This window comes from Carassius auratus, chromosome 4 (genome assembly GCF_003368295.1).
Source record: "Carassius auratus strain Wakin chromosome 4, ASM336829v1, whole genome shotgun sequence".
NCBI classification, from domain to species: domain Eukaryota; kingdom Metazoa; phylum Chordata; class Actinopteri; order Cypriniformes; family Cyprinidae; genus Carassius; species Carassius auratus.
In genome coordinates, this window is record NC_039246.1 from 25,307,534 (window position 1) to 25,331,222 (window position 23,689).

The 23,689-nt window shown below is 38.2% G+C and overlaps 1 protein-coding gene across 2 annotated transcripts in view; it reads right to left on the reverse strand.

Annotated features, from left to right (window-relative positions):
• The window catches only part of LOC113063919 (plexin-B2-like), a 139,594-nt gene that overhangs the window by 80,064 nt on the left and 35,841 nt on the right, over positions 1 to 23,689 (reverse strand). The gene's annotated exons all lie outside the window — the stretch shown is intronic.

Here is a 23,689-nt window from a genome sequence, read left to right on the forward strand (position 1 = left end):
GCAAATTAAGTGTCTTTGTGTGATGCTTGTGCATGTTATACACATATTTAAATATATTTTGTGCATTTCAGTACCTGCACCTGGTTAAGCTATTATTGCTTTGTACAATGCTAGGGAAGCTACTTTGAAATTGTAGCTTGCTAAAATAGTTCAAATACAGGTCAAAGCTAATTAAAAAGATTTAGTTAGCTATAAGCTATTAACAAAAAGTAGCTAACTACAAGCTCTTGAATTATACCATTGTTATATTCCATGATTCAATTAAAAAAGAGCATAATATCAATTAGCATAAACTAACTTGAAACTAAGCCACATTTTCACTGCTAACATTGTGATAACATTTGAGTAGTAGGTATTTAACTTTTTAGATACAAAAAAAAAAGAAAGAAAACCAACTCTAGAATTGCACATTTGATTACTACCTCATCTTGCTTGGTAGTGAGGTTGTTTGTGTAATGTTTCAAACATTATGTCATGCTACCTTGCTAATTGTTTAAAAGTAGCTTGTTACTGGAAGTGTGATACCACTTTGAAAAAAATCTGAGCTACTGATTTGTAAGTGGTTCAAATATAGTCAAACTAACTTTTGGAAAAATAGTAAGCTACTATGAAAAAAGAAGCTGAATAGTTTAAAAACTTAAATTTTATTTGTTTACATAATGATAGCAGATAGATACTGGCAAATAGCAGTTAGCACATAGGCTGCTAAATAGCAGTATTTAACATTTATTTTGCTATAAAATATATGAAGAAAATGGGTGATGATTTAAATGAGTAGAGCATGTTTGATTATGGTCTCATTTGGCTGGTTGTGCAAAAAAACAAAATTGTTATGTCGCTGTGCTTACACAGCGACAACAGTGTAATAGTTAGCTATTTTTTATTTTGTTACAAAAAAATATTCCAGACAGAGTAGATTGAAATGCTTAAAGACTTTCAAGTACAGTGCATTTGATTATTCGCTCATCTCGCTCAGCTGCAGAACTACTTGCACAATTTGTCATGAACGTTGTTGCACTACTTGTTAGAAAAAGTAGCTTGTTACTAGTAAAATTACACCACTTTAAAAACCTCAGCGCTACTGTCACACTGTTGAAAAATGTAGTTAGGTCAGTAGTGTCGTTACGGTCTGTGGTGTAGGGGTACAATAGTGTTCGTGTTTGTGTCTGAATTTCCTCATTACATTTCAAACTGCAGTTTTCCATCTTGGCTGTCATAAAGTGCGTAAGTGTGTGTGCCCCTGTTTTAGAGCAGGGCATTCAATCAAACCAAAGCAGAGAGCATACACACATTCATCACTGTTTAGCCGCGACTCCCTGATGAAGTGTGTGCCGCACCGATGACAACAACACACACTCACAAGCTGACACTACAGTATGACGTCTACTTGACAAACAGCATATAGACACAACCACAAATAAATTCCAAGCATGCACATGATGAAGAAAACCCATGAGGAACACGATTCTTCCATCTCTCTTGTTAATTCAGCTGGGATCGATATGGGAAAGCTGCTAATTGTAGTTATGTTCTTTGCATTGATTAAAAGACAAAGGCACCACAGAGAGCTAATGAGAGCGAGTGAGTGAGTGAACGTACGTGTGTGATTTAACTCCGGGAGGGAACTCTTTGTTCATTCTGTTACTGCACCTGAGCGCACTCATTTCACTCCATTATAAAACAAAACCGGCTAGCAAAAGAGACGTCTGTGAAACTGATAGAGGAGGAAATAAATTGGACTTAAAAGAAAAGTTCGTCCACAGAGACGTCTGTGAAACTGATAAAGGAGGACATAAATTGGACTTAAAAGAAAAGTTCGTCCACAATGACTGGCTACATTGATTTCCAATTGGCTCTAAGAAACTTGATGAGCTCAAATGCAAGATCATTGGAAGCTGGGAGTGTAAACTGGCTGTGTATGAAGGAGGTTTACTCTTAACCACTTTTTATTGTGTGTAGTTTGCATTCACTGAGGGCTTTTTGTCAGGTCACTGAATTGGTGTGTCTTGGGTTACAGGACCATAAAACCAGCAAATAAAGATCAGCCATAATGGCATGATCTTAAGTGTCAAATTAGAAGCAATGTGAGTTGAGGCTAACAACTTAAATTTGTAAATAATCTGAAAAGATGTGTTTTTTAATTATTTATTTTTTCCCTATTTATTGTAATTATTTTCTTTCCTCCTTTTCCCCTATGGCATTAACTTCTTATATATATATATATATATATATATATATATATATATATATATATATATATATATATATATATATATAAATGAAATGACAAAAACACACACACTTAACTTTTTTGAGCATGCATTTCTTAAAAGTTGGCTGTCAGAAGCCATGAGAACTCTTCGACCAGAAAAAGTTACAGAATCTATAAATATCCGATCAGATCATACGGTGCACTGTGATGTCACAGTAGGAAGTATATTCTAGAATTCGGTCTGCAGGCATGATAAAGATATGCGGACACTATTGTGGAACTGTCAATCAAATTCCCCAGAGGCAGAAGCCCTCGCTCACAGAAACAAGACTTGACTGGGATTCTCTGGGGAACTTCCAAAAGAACCTTCACTGCCCCCCTCTCTTATTACCGTTCTCTTTCTGTTCTGCCTACATTCTCACTTTATTTCTCTTTCTCCCAAGTCCAACTTCCCACAATCCCTTTCTCTGACTTCTGATTGACCTCTCCATCCCTCTCTTTCTTCTATTAAGCCTGCTCTCTGGATCTCAAATAGCCCTCCAAATGGTCTAGGTGTGGCACAGTGTCTTTTCTGCACAATCATTGCACTTAAACAGGAAAACTCTCTTTAAAGCCCGGTCACTCAAACTCCAGGATTTCTGTCCTCTAGCCAATTAAAAGTCGTGTTTATATCCAGTAGGTTGCAGGATCACTCCAAAGGTAGGATATTGGAAAGAAGTGCATATTAGAGGGTGACACGGGAATGGAAACTGAATCTTGTTTGCTTTAATTATTTTACAGAAGCACAGCGTTGTAATTCTGAGTGCACACAAATAACGTATACGGATTCGAAAGATTGATTACTTTTATCTGTAGGATCAAAAATGACGTAGTATTTTAACACCAATTTCTCTCCACACTCCAATGCATTTCTTACAGATTTCTGCTCATTCAAAATCAGATACAGATGAAGAAGCACTGTAAAACTACTTTTTTTAAAAGCAACTGCATATGAGTGTGCTGAATCTGTTTCAATCATGCTTTAACCCTGAAAATATTCAGTAAAAGGAACAGACAAACTCCTTAAGAAATAGCCTTTAACTTCTTGTTTGGTTATTGCCGACATTATAACCTTCTGATCGGAGAGATCCAATTGTACTCGTGATGGAGCGGTGGTGGAGCAAGTGAGAACCATGACGCTCCAACTTTTAAAAAATCTGCTCCTAGCTTCAGTTAGAATCACACCGCTAAGCTCACATGGGTGTATGCGGCGCTCAGAAAAAGCACAGGTCAGAGCAGCGCGCGAATGAAACTTTTAAAAGCACATGTAAAGGAGAGTAACTCTAGTGCTGAGTTAACACTGCTGTGAATGCATGTGGGGTTGTTCAGTATATGACGGAGGGGCCAGAACTGCAGCTGATAGAATTTGCGCTGTAGCGCGATACTACGATATTTCTTCAAAAGCAGATCGTGGAGAAATTTTTATCGTCCAAGATAAAAAATTGTCATATCGCACACCCCTAGTTTATAGTTTATTTATATAAAAGGAAGGCTATATGTGTGTATAAAGTTGGGGATCAAAGTGTATTCTCAGTCCCGCCCACTCCCGCTGACATTTTTTCTTGTCCCGTTCCAATCCCGTGATTATTAGTGATTTTTTCCCAATCCCGCGGGATCCCTGTGACCTGCGGGAATCCCCAAAAAATGTCAGCCTCTAGTGCATATATGCTGCCCTACAAAGGCAAAAGAATTTACCAGAGTGTGAAACTGAGAAAAACAACTTTAAAGTTTTTTACTTGTCCAGCCAAATTAATTTTAGGTAGGACACTGCAAATTTAACAATGAGATGTTTTAGTAATGAAAATTATCTTAATTTAAAAATTGAGCTCAAACTTGATTTTTTTTCCCCTATTTTGAAGTTAATGTACTCTGCCTTTGCATTGTCTGCAAAACGTGAGAAGTCACACCAAGGCAAAAGGCAGTAGCTTCCACATTATCAACATTTGGTTGCTGATAACCATTTACAAAATCGTTATAGTGATACTAAATAAATAAATGATACTAAATCTAGTAAATCTAAATCTATCTAAGTTACGGTCTTTTGACTTTGCATGGCAGTATGTATGTGGGTTCAATGTGGAGGCTCAAGCTTTGCTCCTACACCTGGCAAGCTGCTCCATTCCTTCTATGGAAGCATTCTGACTAAAATAACTTACCATTTTGGAGTGTTTTGGATATGCTCTACATTGGCAGGAACTAAAAGCCAAACTCTGCAATTATAAAACCCACAGGAGACTCAGATTGATTTTAAAACAGGCAATGAGGCAGGAATGTTGCAATATGTAAGCATAATCAGCATTTTATAATGATTTCTGAAGAATCATGTGGCACTAAAGACGGGGAAAAAATCCATTTTAAATCATCAGTTTTAAACTGATTTACTGTATTCTTGAGCAAATAAATGCAGACTTGGTAAGCGCAAGGGACACTTTCATAACTTACAATTTATGTAACCAAAGTATAACACCCTAGTTGTAGCACATCAGGTGATTGACAGGTGAGTAGGCAGTCCATCAGCACACATGGGTCACATGCACAATACCTTCAAATGTGGGTTGGGTGATTGGACCTCAGAACATTTCAGACCCTGTTTAAACCTGTATTTAGCTGCCCAGTGCCCACTTGTGAATGGCCCCCAGGCGGATGTTAATACCAGTTGTAATAGGGTTCATATCAGCAACAAGGCACATATTAATTACTAAGAGAGTAGATTAACGACAATCACACTCATGAAGAAACATAATCCTACATTCTTCTGCATGTGGAATATTTGACAGCAGTGGGTATTTCCCAGTCATGTGCATGACCATGCAGAGAGATCCCGGAGATTTCTCCCAGAGGATATAAAAACTTGGGAGATTTGGCTGTAAACCAGGATAGTCCATACTTGCAGTGTTTACTTCTGTTTGCACTTTGCCCCGGCCTCTTTCAGGCTTCTGATCATCCACAGTCATTGCTTGGCTAGTGAATCCAGTAGTTCAAGAGGTTCATATACTCAGTGCCTATTGTTAATGAACAAAACCTCATCAAGGGGCACAATGAGCTTAATAAACCAACAGAATATACTCAGATATACACACACACACAGGGATAAATCAAAGATGAACAACTCAACAGCTTCCTTCACATTACCTCAATGGCTCTTGCACAGAATATATTCATTCATATATCATTGTATACATTTATAACGCAAATGTATATATAAAAATTTTTCCTCCTGTAGTAAGGTCTCCTGAGAGCTGACGCTACTGTTGATTAAACAGATGTTCAGCATTAGTCATGGATGAGGAGTCTGATTCGCTCTAGCTAGCTGTGGTCATGTGATCTTCCACAGCTTTGGTTGTTTTGCCAACGTGTCAACACACCATTTATCATTTACCTGACCTTCAACAGCAATCAGGTGTGCGGAGCCAAAAACATGCATGTGTTCAGTTACATACCTCAATATGCGACCATATGTAAAACCCCCATTAAATTTACCTGCATATTGCTTATCGGCCTGTGATCTGTCTGAGAATGAGGAGCACTGTGTTCACAAAAGAAAAGAAAACAATCAGCAGCTCTGATTCTGGGAAGTGATATGCGGCTGTGCTCCTTCATATAATACTTTATATACTACAAACTAAAATTTTTTTGTTTTTTTATTATACTGCGATGTCAAAAAATATCACAGAGCCCCTAATCTTTTACTATTTACATGTGCATAGCAGCATTAGCATCCAGCTAAATGTATGACCTTCAAAATTATTCAATAATATGCTACATACACCACCGTTGAAAAGTTTGGGTCAGTAAGATCCTTGTTTTAAGTAAATTAATACTTATTCAGAAAGGATATATTAAACTAAAAAAATTGATGGTAAAGACATTAATGATTTTCCAAATAAATGCTGTTCATTTGCACTTTTTTTTCTAAAAAAGAAATAAATAAAAACTGCAAAAAAGTACCATGGTTTCCACAAAAATAACGCTGATAATAAGAAATGCGTCTTGAGCAGCAAATCAGCATGTTAGAATTATTTCTGAAGGATCATGTGACACTGAAGAATGAAGTGATGGCTGTTGAAAATTCAGCTTTGCCTTCACAGGAATGAATCACATTTAAAAACTAATTAAAACAGAAAAGAGCTCTTTTAAGATGTAATAATGTTTCACAATATTGTTGTTCATCATGATTGAACAGGACATCAAAGCAAGATTTACATGGAAGATATTTCTAGTATTGTGTCACATCTTTAGTTAAAAACAGCACTGGAAGCTTTCAGGTCTCAGGTTTTCAGGCAGGTCTCGCATTCAAGGTCACTCATTCAAAAACTCCTCTTATCCAGCGGCCCAAAGGGCTATGGGCAATAATAGCCCAAAAAGGATGATTGGCACTTCAAAAATCTATCATAAAATAGGTTACATAACCCCGGCAGCATGGCTGCTTCAGTATACAGCCATTTGGGATGCATTGACTCTTAAATCTTGTATAATATTTAGTGTGGATAGTATGCAAATGAACAGATGAAGTGGGGTATAGACATCAGCTGGTCAGCTGACCGTTTAGAATGACATACACACTAAATTAACTCTAACAGAATGACTTACAGTGGTGTATCACACTAGGGAAACTTGATTTATTGGATTCAGAAATGCAATGTCATGCATTACACTACTCATTGGCCACTCTTGTCCTGTCTCACTTCTCCTCCCAACCCATCTCTCTCGCACACACACGAACACTCCAAGTTAATTTACATAATCAAGTTCACGAAGCCAGTTTAATAATTTGGCCTCCTGGCCAGCTGCCTGCCACAAACGCCATTCCATTGTTGGCTTCTTATTAAATATCTCACATTCCGTCCCGGGCTGTGAGCCGGCCACTAACTAATTAAGGCCGAGGCATTGGAAGAAAAGACACACACACACACGGACTCACTGAAGAACATATCTAGTTATCCTCAGTGCTGCTCATTTACATTTGCTGAATATCCGTGTGTGTATTTCTCTGCTATACAACTTCTCAAGTCCTTATATTTAGTTTGTCATTGCACAAACACATTATAGAATTTGCTCTCACCTCAGGGTTAAATATGTCTGGCAGACAACATTTAGCCTCTCTGAAATAATACAGACTGTTTTGGCCTCTGGCTGTCAGATACATATGGTGGTTGCAACGGAGTAGAGTATTAAAATGAGGCGGTTAAGCAGAGATGAGCCTGTGAAGCTCAGTTGTGCTGCTGTTATACAGTAATGGACATGGGGAGCGTTGGCATGCTGGGACATGAATGCAGAAAAATCGTTGCACGGATCAGGGAAACATGCCCAGTGTCTTTGTTTGTAGGGTGTGTGTGTGTGAAAGAGAGAGAGAGGGAGAGGAGGTTACTGCGAATTCAGGCCAAAAAAAAACTAAAAGAAAAAACATGTGACCACATGCACTCGTGCACCTGTATGTTTTGTATAAATAACGGTGAATCTCAGAAAAAATAATATATATATATATATATATATATATATATATATATATATATATATATATTAAAAACACTTAATATACCGTAATGTGTTATTTCACCCCATTATATTAAGCTGTGATAAAAAGTTAACTTCTATTAACATTTCATTAATTTATTAAAAATAAATTCAATAGTTATTAACTTATTCATGAATGATTAACTTTATGAATTTATGAAGCATTCATGCGTTACTGTACATTATACATTTAATGTACTGCCTTTGTACAGATTTTTTTTTGTTTTAAGTATTAACACCATTTTATAAAGAATTATCATTATGAAATTATAAATAAATGTACAACACCCAGACTCATTCTGTTCATGAGAATTTTGGGCAAAAATGTGTTTAAATATCATGAAAATAATTGTACAGTGCAAAAAAAAAAAACATCCTTCAGCATAATAAAATAAATTTATACATTATTGTAGTAAATGACTAAATACATTTACATAAAGTATTAGCACTTTTAATGCAGTTAAAATGCAATTATGAGAACAAATAATTAACAAATAACAGTGAATTAATAAATGACAAAATGAATAAATAAACAAATAAACATTCAGACTAATTACAGATTTATTTAATGTCATTTGATTTATTTAATAATATATAAAATGTCCCTTTTTGTTAATGTGAAATGTGACCCGAGCATGTTTTTATTCACCCATTAGGGCAAAATACAAAAGGCAGTCGAGGAAAATCAAAAAGAAAATATGAAGGAAAATGAAAAAGGCTCATATAAACATCATGAGGAAAAAATAATAACCATTTAGACGCTTCTCCAAGTGACACAGGTAATGATAAAACATCCATAAATACATGCACATAAAGAAAACAGGCTGTCATTTATTTCTCAATGGTCCATTAAAGTGGTAATGCATAGTCACACCTGCTAATGGCTTCCACCCACATCTCTGTTTAAACAGGGTCACGCACACACACACGTATAAACACACACACAGACATGCACACACTAGAGCAATCAGGTGAGCTATCATAGCCCTGGGGAAACATGATTCACGAAGTCATTAACGGCAGTGACATGAATCAACCTCAATCAGATGTACAGTAGTGCAGCACACCTCACCGCATTTATCAGCTGTAATATCTGACAGTGGGCCGGACTCAGCACGTCTGCCTCTCTGAGTGTGTGTGTGGTGAATTTCTTGTTATTGTGCTACATGATTAGCTCTGCAGGTGAACGGTTAAGACCTCACACTCTGTCTGCCGCTCCGAACACAGACATGTTGATTCGTCTGCGAGCACTCGTCCGTTCTCTACTTGATCATCAGTGCCAGGTTCCACTCGGAGTCCATAAAATTGAACTGTTCTCAGAGTGAAGGCTATATAACTATATCTGGAATAAACAGTTACAGACCTGTTTTTCCTGGCCATTGTGTTTTATGCAAACTCTGAAAGATAAACAAGAAAGAAACTAAATCGCTTTTTGTGTTATGGGAGGTTTCAGTCTGTTCAGGTCGGAACTGAACACAATGTACTTGATATCAAATCTGTCGACAGTTTGTTTCAATAATATGCTAAGCAAGCACAAATGTAATGCAGAATCGGTTTTATAATACAAATATAACACAAAATCCAGCATCAGGCAGGTCTGGTGGACTTGGCAGTGTGTTGAGTAGACAAAAGAGACACTTGCGGCGTGCCGTTCGGCCAGGTCTGTTACTGGAAAGCTGCAGAAGTCATTTTTAGATGCAGAATACTTTCCATAGTTAAGAAACTGTGACAGCTGCTTAAGCTCAACTCAGACAGACAGACAGACAGAAAAATAACAGTGGGTCCATGCTGTCAAATACAGATGAATGTTAGATGTTTAGGAATTCACTGTTGAAAAATATGGTGTTTTAGGCATTTCTGGATGGTATTTTGATTATATATTTTATTCACCGACATAACAATTCAACCTAAAATTAAAAGACATTACATTACATTAGAACCGCTAATGTTTTAACGACGTCTTCACTACCTTTCTGGGCCTTGAACGTGCCAGTTGCATTGTTGTCTATGCAGGGTCATGATGAATAAAGGTCTTATGGGTTTGTATGAAAAAGGATCATGATGCAGAAAACTCAGCTTTGCCATCACAGAAATAAAAGACATTTCATATTTACAATAGAATAAACAGTTGCAACTGCTAAAAGTGTTATTCATTATGCTTTTTTTGTTTACCACTAGCGCATGCTGATGACGTTTTATTCTTCTATAGAAACATGTGTTGTATCGTACAAATCAATAGATGTCGTCATCATCATACAGTCTACACACACGTCGTAGCCAAGTTTATTAGATCCATTTCGCACAGTGTGACATACAGTTATCTTATAGGATTACTAAAATCTTGCAGTGTGTTTTGAGTAAAAGGGGCATTTTATTTTTATTTATTTTTAAAGAATAGGATTAGCATAGAGATTGCTAGAGTTAGAGGGCCAAATAAAGAAGAAAGAGATGTGTTTTAGCAGATTCTTGAAGATGGCTAGGGACTCAGCTGCTGGGATTGAGTTGGGCAGGTCATTCCACCAGGAGGGAACATTTAATTTAAAAGTCTGTGAAAGTTTTTTTTTTTTGTGCCTCTTTGGGATAGCACAATAAAACAATGTTCACTTACAGAAAACAAGCTTCTAGAGTGCTCATAATTCTGAAGTAATGAATTTAGGTAAATGAGTGCAGAGCCAGTGGTGGTTTTATAGGCAAACATCAGTGCCTTGAATTTAATGCAAGCAGCTATTGGTAGCCAGTGCATATTAATAAACAGAGGTGAGACGTGTGTTCTTTTCGGCTCATTAAAATTACTCATTAAAAACTAACAACCAACCTACAGGTTTTTAGAATTTTTTCTATTATAATTTCTGAACATTTTTACAGACAAGAGTGTCAGACAATGAAAAACAAGCTCATAACTGAACCTGAAAGACTGAAGTGTATGCGTGTGAATGTATAAAAGGGAACAGGCTGGCTTTAATGAGAGCAACGGAGTCGGTGAAGGTGCGTGTTTGAGTGCATAAAGCTTCAATGACACGGGAGTAGAGAGTGAAAAGCTGTGAAACGCAGCCTCTTTGTAAAGAAGCATAATTGCAGGAAATGACAAGTAGGACTGTGGAATGCAGCCAAAGAATGCATGCCATTCAACAGAAGTTCACGGCTCCTAAACACACCTCTGCCTGCGTACCTCTTCAAAACTGGACTTCTACGCACAGAATGAACAATAGTGTGGGAGTGATCCGAGCTGATCACATTCCTCAGATGTCCATAAAACAATCTTCTGTCCCGCTCGGAGAGAAAAAGACAAGGCCTGTAATTACAGAATGAACACACCGCAATTGTGACTATCAAAGCAACAAAAAGAGACAGAGAGGCCAAGGTTAAACCTGTAAGACCGGAGGAGGCGGAGCCAGAACCCTGCTGAGAGTTTTGGTACAGACGGTCGTCATGGTGACATGATAGCTGCTGGTCTAATGGAGAAGTTTGAAAGCTGACAGCTCTGGCAGGCGTGGAGTCTAATCTCACTGCCCACTGTTTCCAGGTTCACAAAAATATATTGAATTTTTTTTTGCGTGTGGGAGACATTTAAATAGGTCTGGAGAGAAAAATAAATCTCAATGGAAACAAGAAAATTCTTATATAAACAGGGTCGGCTCCAGCAGACTAATCTCCGAGAGGTCGGACCAAAATGCTGTTATGGTCGGAGGAGGATGATGACGATGATGAAGGTTTTGAAAGGTATGGGGAAGGAACTCGAGTGGAGAAAACGCTGCTCTGTGGTGTGATGAGACAGACACCATCATCACAAAATCCGGTTAAGACTCCAGTTGGTGTGAGGAGAATTGATTTGTATGTGTGTGTGTGTGTGTGTGTGGAGGTGAGTGTGTATAATGGAACAGACAGGGTACATCAGCCTCTAATCACTTCAGCACTCTCATCCTCCACTCACACACTCACACCTCGTGCCTGCAAGATGCTCTTATCTCAGCAATTCTAGAGATGGAGAAAAGAGACACTCTGAGCTAATAAAGTTGAGACTAACTGCATATTACTTATGCCACAGTGTGAGAACATGAGAAGCTGAAATGGTCTCCACCCACAATGCACTGCACAAATGCTTATTGTAAAGCCAAGTATGTGTTCCTGGATGAACATTTGTATGTTATTCGGATGTTATTCCTAGAACAACATTCCTGTTAAATCATTTTCTGAGTGATTGTTTCTTAATGCATCTACCATTAAATTTTCTAATGGATGCTTGAAATGACTTTATTGTCTAGATCTATTAATTTATCTATAAAATACAAACAAAATTTATGCACAAACTGATTTGAATCTTTTCTTTAATGAGCATATTTAAATGTTTGTATTTAAATAAATAAATTACATTCGACTGACAAGAAAAAAAGGAGTTATTTTTATTTTCGTTGTGCACAAAAAATATTCTTGTAGCTTCATAACATTAAGGATGAACCACTGATGTAACATGGTCTACTTGATGTCCTTACTACCTTTTGGGCCTTACATGTGGTAGTTGCATTGCTGTCTACAAAGGGTTAGAAAGCGCTCAGATTTTAGCAAAAATATCTTCGTGTTCCAAAGATGAACGAAGGTCTTACAAGTTTTGAACAACATGAAAGTATAAAGTAGTAAACTAAGTTTTAGATGCAACATTATGTGCCTAAACACCACCTAAGCTCTGCTTTAACACCTGACTACTCTGAAAAAAATTTCATGTAATGAAAAATGCATTAAGAATATCATAGTGTTAGAGTGTGTTTTGGGTTGCCATATCACAGGTCTGTGACTACAACTTAAGTATTAATGAGAGTCTGCCCTGCTCTTGTTCTCCCAATCCCACTCTATATATCCCCCACACACAGACACATATATATATATACATACACACACACACACACACACACACACACACACACATACACGTACACATACACACATGCATCCTGGTGGCTCAAGGACACAACAGAGGAACCTTGTTAAGCCAGGGTGGAGCGGGTACGATTGGATTCAGACTCATACCAAACACACTGAATTACATTATTGATCACAAGACAGAAAGGTTATGAAAGAGCCATGGGGGCTACACCCAGCATCCAATCTGTGAAGCAAGAGTATCAGTGAGTCCCAAGAGCACATGGGTTGCTCTGTCGGACAAGCCATAGCACACTCACACACAGTGCGGCTCTATAATTGATTAAAACTGGCTCAGAGGGCAACTGGTGTGTGGACCCTCATGCATAATTCCTGATCTGTGCCTGGGTTGCACTGAAACACTCCTTATGATAATCTCCCATCAGCCCTTGGAGACGTACAGAGAGAAGACTGCAGGAAAACAGGTCGCAGTGACCGGTGCATTTATTACACAGGCAGGCTAACTAGGCCATGCTACAAACGAAGAGAAGTGATCGTGGACACAAACACATGCACTTCTTGTTGACAGAAGCCGGCTGGAGCGCTTATCTCGGCGGAATGCGCGGCGGCCACAGCCTGATAAGAGCCAGTGTTCCAGAGGTCGTTCGAGGGCTTAAGCAACAGCCAGGCGGAAAGGGGGAATGGCGATGCAAAGCAAACCGGCTCACTATCTTGAGTTTTGTTATGCGTTTGAACGCGTGTTCTAGTGATAGCATTGTATCTAGCTTTGGCGTTTGTTGTGTCATCCTGAGTAGCTGTCAGAGGTTTGTTTGACATCTGAGGGTTGTCTTTCCTAAAGGCGGTTCAGGGGATGAGAGATGCTTTAGATCTTCTGGCCTTGTTCCCAGGTCATGGTAACCACATCATCAAACCTCTATGATGTCAAAAATGAAAGCAAAACCTGACTCAAGAACATTTGGGAATGTTTCTCCGTAAGGTACTTTCCGTTACTTGTACTATGCAACCGACGAGGATTAATTACTTACATTAAACTGAGGAATTTACAGTCAGCTCTGGTCTGTACGGCTCACTAGACAGACAGCATGCTGAGAAGAAAGAAAGCAGAGAGAGAGGGAAAGAGGGGGTAGGGAAATATGGGACATTCCAACTAGTGAACACTTTAAAGATAGAAATGTACTCTAGTTTGCAAGACATGATTATTTTATTTTACTGACAGAGACGGTTCAATTTACAAGCTTGATATGCTTTCTTGTGTTATTGTCACAGTAACAAGTCTCAGTCTTCCTAGAGCCATCTTCAAATGTGCAATGAAACCAGATGTGCTATTATCAGTAATAGTAGTGTCTACCCAACTTGCACAAAAGTATTTGGACAAAACTGCAACAATTACTGTGAAAATGCTGCCTTTCAGCTAAAAGAGCCAATGGATTTCGGGATAAAGACACTGTTTGTTTGTTTGTTTGTTTACTCTTAAACAGACTAGCATATTAGCTAGGCCAGCCTGAATGTCTTGCTTTTTATCATAATTTAAACTAAACAATAATTACTGTTGCTTTTTTAGCCATTCCTCATTTTAGTAAATAGGTATTTGCTGCCCTTGTACGCCTTTTATTTTAATCCAAAACCAAGATGGCCTAGTTTTCATATTCAGGATTAGTTATAAACATACTGACAAGATTCTCTACAATAAGAGACATGTCCAACATGTTCAATATAAATTAACTGACGCTTTCACATACTTGGGCAAAGTGTATTTCAGGCTTATTTCCTGTTGTTGTTATTTGCTCCAATTAAACATTATTTTGTCTCATACTGCCAATAATCAACTAGTTCATTGTTTGGATGAAAAATATCTAGGTTACTTATTATTCAGGGAGCTAATTATAAACATATTGTCAATTCAACTTACTTTCTCCACAAGATTCTCTATAAAATGTGCTATAAAATGTGGCTAGGCTAGGCCATGACCGTATACTGGCTTTTTAAAACTGAAAGAGAAAACTAACCATAGAAGAAAAGTTTACATTAATGCCTGCTAAAGTTCCCCGTCTGACAACACTGAGAATTCAACACACCCTTGTTTAATGTTAATAATGATGATTTGGCATTTCAGAACAGTCCTTCAGAACATAATTAGCGCAAAGTGTGAAAATTTCAAAAAAGCCTTAAAACTTAAGAAAATATGCTTTCTTTAACCATGAAATGTTATTTGTGTGTCTCATCTACACTGAAAAAGCAAATGCGAAAAAGAGAGGACGAGAGAAAAAGGGCGTTTTTAAAAGTGTTTTACCTCATAAGAGGCATTAGGTACAGACTATGCAAAGAAGAACACAAAGATAAGGAAGGAGAGAATGACTATCGTAAGCGTTTGAATGATCTGAAGTCAGTAGTAGGTCAGTACTACCAAGCTTTGTTTGTAAAAATAGAACTTTACAGCCCAAAACATTGCTGTGCTTTTGCTGAATGTGTCAGTCAAACAGAATCTCCTCTATGCGTGTGTGAAGGAAGAGATGAGGTCAGGCCTACAAGAGCAAGACTGTGACATTTGGTTCTGTTTAATAGCTAGTGGTGCAGTGGGCCACTTTGATGAACGCTGGGACGCTGTGAGGGAATTCTGGGAAAGCTGCTGTGGTCAGAGCTGGAAACAAGCAACGAGAATGAGAAAGGGAATGACAGGGAGCAAAAAAGAGGGAGAGGAAGAGAAGGAAAGAGAAAGGCATCCAGCCAACATCAGACGGGCAGCAAGCCAGCGCACAGGAAATTAAGCTCATGAGCTGAAACAGAGACTCTGTCCGACCACACAAACATACACAGAACAGATTCACGCAACAAAATTATGCTATTTATGCGTGAGCATTTATACGTGAAATCGGTTAAATCTCCATTTTACGCATTGACTCATATTTCTCCTCCTTTCTCACATGCATTGCATACGTGGACACGCTCTACATTATCTGTTCACTGTATCTTTGAAGCTGATGGGAATAGGAAGTGTGTAAGTCTGTGTTAAGAACAAATTGTCCCATCCAGCTCAGTTTGGAAATGCAAGAGGAGATTCCGAGCTCAACAGGGCACATGTCCCAAAAACATAAAAACTAATTATTAAATACTATTAGTCATACTTAGGGTTAGAGATTTGAACAAACCTCAAATGTAAGTATTAAACTTCAGCATATAACTAATCCTGCACCAATTATGCTTTAAACATGAACTGTACAATTATGCTTTATACAATTATGAGGTTTGTTAAGAAGTTGTGTGCTATTACTGGTTTTACTAACCATATCTAAAAGACATGAATATCATATATTTTGTTATAATCGACTCTAAATGGCTGCGTTTTATACAGTCTGAAGAGCATAACACACTAAAAATCTGATCCAATCTACATCCATATTATGTGGTTTAAAATCTATTTAATGTCTGATTATTTTGGACTATACTCGTTCTGAATGGTGAGATTGGATTTCAAATAGTTTTTTTTTTCTTGTCTGGCATGCAACATATATCATACAAAGGTCTCAGTTGTTGTATGAAGAAGTCTAATGGCAATATCATGACTATAGCAACCAACAAAATATACCCAATATTAATTACACTGACTCAACAGATTTCAGAATTGAATAAAACTAGAAAACTTGTTTAATTTAAATTTGATACAGTTATGTATCTCTTTCTATTGCTTGTTATTTCTATCATTGTATTTTATTGTATTTATTGTATTTATATGTATTTGTTGAAAGTGAACTTTTATATAGTTATATGGATTACTTTTATTTTATTGCTTTATTTTTGTATTTTATTTCACAAAATTATTTGGGTGGGAGCAGGTTACTTTGGTCATGCATAATCATCTCTGACCTGTGCGTAACCGCTCTGTGTGTGTGCTGCATTGACGTGTCAAAATGAACATTGCAGCACATACTTACCACACACTCTTGGAAGTCCATAACTGTGCTAGGTCGCTCCGGGGGAAGCACGGGGTGATTTACAAACCATTAAATTCAACTGGAGGCAAGTGGAGGTCAATCAGTTAACAGGTCGTTCACTTCCCAAGTTAGCAGCACTCGGTCTCTCTCTCGCTCTTCCTGTCACCCTTCAGAAATCAACTAAGTTTATAAACAATCAGTGACGATTCACAGAAGGGATGTGTAACACAACTTATTTTCAATATTGATTAGTTGATATCTTGTCTAAATGACTAATCGGTCTTAAAGAAGCCATGTTTATCATTAATGTTTACCGGACCCTAATCAGGAAGATGACGGGTCATGTAACTCATTGACATTACTGCATCGGTTGTTTTTCCAAACTTCCAGAACTGCGGAAGTGACACATTCCTGTCAGGAATCTATGGGAGTTTCCATTCTGACAGCACACAGTGAACATATGTGACAATAAGAAGCAGTCCTGCTTTGACTCCGCCCCTTCAATTATTCATGATTTGACAGTTGAGGTTTAAATGACCTTGGCCTCCAGCTGTTAATCATGTACCCTTCTCCCCCCACATTCCCGAATATAAACACATGTAAGAAGGTATGTTTAAACAAACACTAATCCCATCATTCCATGCCCGCAACATGCTTGTGGTTATTAGAGTCTCTCATAGTCAACAGGAAAAAAGGGACAAACTTCTAAAATCTTCTCCATTCACAAATATATCATCACGCCTTCAGCCCCAGAATCAGCCTGCCTCCGTAATTAATATTACTGATCCCGGGAATAAAGGGAAGAGGAAATATCCTACAGCTCAGGGCTACTGGCACAGCACAGCAGGACAAAATATTAGCAGTATTTTAAAGATGATAATTAAAATTAAAGCTCAGTGTGAGGAAATTGCACTGTTTGAGGATTAACAGCAGCACTGCTGATGCCCGTGGAGGAATTAAATCCCACTGTGTCAATGTTATCGAGGAGCAATTCACCAGTACACATCATATAGACACAAAAGGCCAACTAACAGGTCTTTTAAGCAGCTTTTCCATTCAGCAGGAAAAAAACTAAAAGCAAAATATGTTTGAATTGTTAACATACGCCACCAGGGAGATTTATAAAAATATCCAAAAGAGGTTATGGGGTTGCTATAAAATGAGGTACATTTGTGTCCCACATTTAAGAAATACAGCAATTGTTTAGTAAATATACCACAAATTTCATTTAAAATAAGTAATTATAATATAAATATATATTTGTATCATATAAATATATTTGAGATTATAAATGTATCTTATATAGGTTTACATCTCAAGATGTCAACCCTGTTGCTGTAATTTTGTATAATAAGCATCTGATAGAGAGGATGATTTTAGAAATATTTGCATTACATTTTCTAAGAAGCACTTCGTATAATCACGACCTCGAGCTTGTACCGCAATATCAAATTAAACTGTACAATATATCTGTATCATATATAATTTTTCAAAATCCATAATTACACTGCAACACAATGATAAAGCACAGATTAATCTGGCAGTGTTAAAAATTACTTCTGGAAACAGTCTGGAAAAGCATACAAAGACTCCATGCATCAGCCATATGTCAATTCACATGGGCCTCGTTTTTGGCCCGAGCCTAAGACCATGGGACGGTTCCAAGTGTTTTTGTGGATTCAAGATTTAGACCTACATGACTCAAAGGGATGTGTTTATATAAACCGTGCATGCCATTTTTGCACGGCTGTGGCTACCATTGAGTTCCTGCATGGTTCATCCAGTCGCACCGTTACGCAAGTGCATTCATCATCCAAATCAGATGGAGCTAAATCCAGAAAACAGCATCTGCTTTGAAGTTTCGCAAATGAGAAGCACTTGACTGACATTAGGGCAGAGCCGAATACATGTTCTTGCTTTTTCAGGACCCCGAATAAAAAGCACGCTGGAAGGGAGAACTCAGTTGGAGGGTCTTCAAAACACCAATAGTTTCAATCTTGGAGGCCTCTCAAAACAGAGCGAGTCTGTAAGGACAAGCACCTTGCTCAATAACCACTCAGTCAATGGACTTTTGTTAGGATTCTAAAACGTTGTAAAACCCGGGTCAAAGTCCTCATGTTTCGAGCTGAAAGAGATTTAGCGTTCATAGAAGCGTAACCTGACCCCGAAGAGCTCTCCGATTGAATTCAGAGTAAAAGACGCGGGACGTTTTGCTCCAGAACAAACAATAAACCCTAATGGGGACAGTGATTACATTAGAAATGGTCTTGGGAGGTACAGATCATCGTGGCATGATGTTAAATACACTTTTCAGGCTAATAAAGGTGGTGAATAGATGAATGAATGAAGCAATTAATCATCTTAATGGCCATTTTGGTTCATTATGAGCTTTTGTCAGACATTAGCCATGAAGGAAGAGACAGCCAGACAGGACGACAGGTTGCAGGGTTTGTGGGGGGGCTCCATATGTGTTGTGGGACACTGTAGGAGACTGAGGGATGTGGCATTGCGTGTGTGTGTGTCCCCAAGAGAATTACAGCTGTCACTCAGATGTAGGAGAAGAAGTGCGATCTCACCTCACACACTCAATGACACCTGCTGACGCCACCCACATGTTTGGCCACACACACACACACACACACACAGTTTTCCCAGTCTGACAGAAATGTACACACCTGCCAAAACGGCACACAAGGGCAGCTAATGGATCTGTGGTTGGCGACAGGTTCCTAAACAAAACCGTTTAAAAGCAGAGAGGCCATCCCGAGTGAACCCTGAAATACACCAGAGACATTACTGTGACAATTCACTCCGTCACTCTCGGCATGAAGCTGATACAGAGTTATTAATTAATACAATCAACCAAATTTAGACACCCTGCCCACCCTCACACACACACTAACGTCATAACCATGATCATGACAAGCTTGGTCAAAAAAACGCAGAGCAGACATGCCTATTCACGGAGACATTGTAAAGAGGACGGATGGCCGCCAAACAGATCCAGTTTGTCAGAAATAGGGCTGTGCAAAAAAATCGAATGTGATTTTTATGCGCATCTCATCAGTAGATGCTCCTGTAATTAGAAGTATATATCCAGCACATGCGTTCAGATCAGGATTGCCAGGTTTTCACAACAAATCCTGCCCAGTTGCTTCTCAAAACTAACCCAATCACGTTTCCAGGAGGTTCCCCGATCAAAAAAGGCTTCCCCGGGGTTAAAATATATAAGTTTTTTGGCAGGGTTGCCTTGTTGAAATTTGCATTTTAGGGCCAAAATAATTAGATACGACGACGTTTAAATAACATTGTAAAAATCTGTGAATAATCGATAAGGCACCAACATACATTGGCAATCGTACTGTATTAGCATTACATCAGCTACCTTGCTCTCTAGGCATCAGCTGATGAAAAACCCATATTGATCGAGTACTAACTCGGAGCGAAACAGCTCTTACATCGTAGACCTCTCTCCGAAAAGCAGGTGTATGCCTTCTTAGTATGGAAGGACATCTGTGCGGTTATCTATACACAAATCAATGACTGCTGAAGTGTGTGACTGAATATAAACAACATTTAGGAGAAGCACAGGCACAAATTCCCATGATCCTACAACATAACATCTCTCATGGTGACCATTAATGCACAAGGCATTCAAGGCCAACAGCTAACACTGAAGTCTGAAATAAGCATAACATTTGTCCCCTGATAACAAACAAGAAGGGCAACGCGAGCAAATGAGTCTGCTGCTCCAACCCCAGAAGACATGAGCTCTAGGACATCATAACATGCCCTGTCATGTCTCCATCTCACACTTCCTCTCCACCTCATTCCCAATCATTAAATATGATGTCCAAAAGCCACATTCTGAATTACATAAAGCAGAATGGAGGGGGGAAACGAGGTTGTATCAGGCATTGTGGCTAAGTAGCTTCTCAATAGACATCGGCCTTTGTGCTGCTTTTTCATTATTCTCCACACAATCTACCATAGCAGATCCATCAGCATGACATAGGTCTAAATTAGCGCCCATAGAAATCCATTAGCGTCACTGTTTATGAGGATTCAGGCCTGAAGTGCTTTTCTCAGACTGACATGATGCTTTGCTTCTATTGCAACAGCTGACAGAAAAGAACAACCTGCAGAAGGCTGTTCTGGGGCATACAGGACTACAAAGGTTTGTTGACCTCAAAGGGACATCAGCCTTAATCACAGTTCATAAGTGAATCATGCTTTTGAGTCGAATCGTTTTAATGAATCGCTTGATCCAGTTCACTAAACCAGCCTGAATGATCTGTACAGTTCTTTTGAGTCAATGAATCGGTTGATCCTGTTCATGATACAGACTTAATGATTGACTCAAAATCTAAATCGCATGGCTTCAGAATATTTAAAATAAAAGCACAAAAGTAATTTTTATGACACATTAATGATGCTTTTGCAACCTTCAGTCATTCTTTGTAACTAAATGAAAAAGAGCAACAACTACATTCTTCAAAATGTTCTACGGAAGTATCTCATACGGGTTGGAAATCAACATGAGGGTAATTAAAATATCAATCTGCATTTTTAGGTGAACCTTCCCTTTAAGATAGACCTGCTGTTCTGAGATCTGTTTATGCATGACCAAGCATATTATTATATTATTCAGAAATCATGCCCACAGCACGAATAGAAAATTATGAACAACTGTAAAAGTACTTTCAGAAAAAAGAAAAAACGTTGCACCAAGTATGTTTTGGGAAACATAATGCAGAACAGCAGAAAGAAAAGCTATTTTGATTAGCTCATAACTGAGTGGGCTGTTCGGGAAGTAAAAAGGACTGAGTGAACATTCAGACCACAGATGGGCTTATCCAGGAAGCCCGGTGAAGATGTACGGAAAGGATAAAAAAACCACAAACACGAAAAGAAAAAACGTTGCACCAAGTATGTTTTGGGAAACATAATGCAGAACAGCAGAAAGAAAAGCTATTTTGATTAGCTCACAACTGAGTGGGCTGTTCGGGAAGTAAAAAGGACTGAGTGAACATTCAGACCACAGATGGGCTTATCCAGGAAGCCCGGTGAAGATGTACGGAAAGGATAACAAAACCACAAACACGGACACATAGGCTACTGTACACACTTTCAACAAACTCTCTTAATGCCAGTTTTTCAGCATTATCACTCTCATAACAATCAACACTGATATCACAGACCAAAGGACCTGTTGAGACATAAGTCAGTGACTCAAAACAGGAAGACGAGGGTTTCAAAAGATTATCATGATTCTTTAATCAAGCCAGCTCCATGTTCTGTGGGCAACATGAACAAACACAAACACACAAAGGCCTCATGCATGAATGTGGCCACTGTGTACTGCGTGTGTGTTCCTCAACAAGAAACACAAATAAACACAGCCATCGTTCATAAGAGACAAAGAATGGAGGAAGAAAGAGGGGTAAAAAGCGCGTACTCTTTCTCCACGTCCTCTGTTTTTGACCACTGATCTTTGACCTTGAGGGGGCCAGATGACTTCCTGCTATGAATCGCTCAAGCAAGAGGAGCGTTTTCATATGGAAGAATCAAAAGGTTTTGCGGCTGTTTGAATATATTCAGTAACTATAATAAATACAACTTATTTAAAATATTATCAGGGTAAATTAGGTTTCCAGTTCATGGATATTTCCACCTAGTAGTTACTCGGATATCAGGCAATAAACGTTAATTGTTAATAATACCTATTAAAGAAGCTAATACACTTTTCACAGTCATCAAATCCATGCAAGCCCACTGAAATGAATGCAATCAAAAACACTCCAGGATTTAGATTTTATGCAGTTAGAATTTGGTTAGGGCTAAAGCACACAGTAGAGAGATATTTCCCAATAGCACTGTGTATTTGAACTTGTATTTGTGTAAATACAAAAAAAAAATGCAGATTACTTTTTAATGAATTGCAAAAAATAAGCAATTTCGGAGTGAAAATTGTTTCTATGCCTTTTTTCACTGTATCAGATGCTGTTTGTCGTCAATATCCATTTGGAATAGCCATCTAGATGAGCTGTTCAAGTTGTCGCTGGGTGGGCATCACTTCAAAAGTAGGCTTAACTTGGACTTGAACTTTCCAGTAAAAGGTCCACCAGTTAAGCAAAGCTTCAAAGTATGCCATTAACTCATTAAATATTCGAAGTGATCAGTTGTGTAACACTGCCAGCAATGAACTTCACTGCAATACAAACAACAGCAACGTAGCCACCCAATTACAGAGCAGAGGGAAATATGATTACCTCATTATAGTTGATTTTATCACAACAGCTTGTATAATATGAGAGCTGGGTGTAATTGGGAGTATAAACAAGCCAGGAGAAAATGAAATGAAGGTAAGTGATGACAAAAGGAACAGAGATACTGTAGCTCTGCTTTCTGCTCCATCCGCAGTCTGTGATAAATGGTTCACGTTCAATCATACACAACAGGTATTACTAAATATCCCATCATTAATCCTTGTTTTATATTACCAAAGAGCATCTTAGATGGGATAGTGCTAGTTACACTATGAGTACAGCATATGTCAAGCATCAGCACAGTGTTAAGGGGAACAAACATCCGGCTAATGCAAACGAGCAAAGGAGAGCTTGAGTTATCAGCAACATGATAACATGTCATGTGTAAACCTGAAAATCTTGTTTCTTTAAGACTTGACTTGCCTTTAAGATTGAAGGCAAATATGTGCTGCACAAACCGACCGATAAGAACTCAATGTGGCACTTAAATAAAATGAAGTTTTTCTTTTTCACATAGCCTAGTCATGTTTTAGTCGTGTGCTTTGGACCCAGTGACATGGTAATCTTGGAAAAACCATGTAAACAGCATGGTAATTAAAGAATATCAGTACTGGTACTTTTTGTTATCGACGTCACGTATCTTTCCAAATTCTCGCGACCCCCGCGCGTGCTCTTATCGCTAAATTTACATAAACAATCAACGAAAGCTGAACTAATACATTACAAAAGTTGTATGTTAATAAGACTCGATGCTTTTGTTACAAAAGCTTCAAAGGCGGTTACTCCGAATCCACTTATATTGCTTCAATCTGATTTAATTTGAAAGAATGTCACACATGTAGCGATAACAG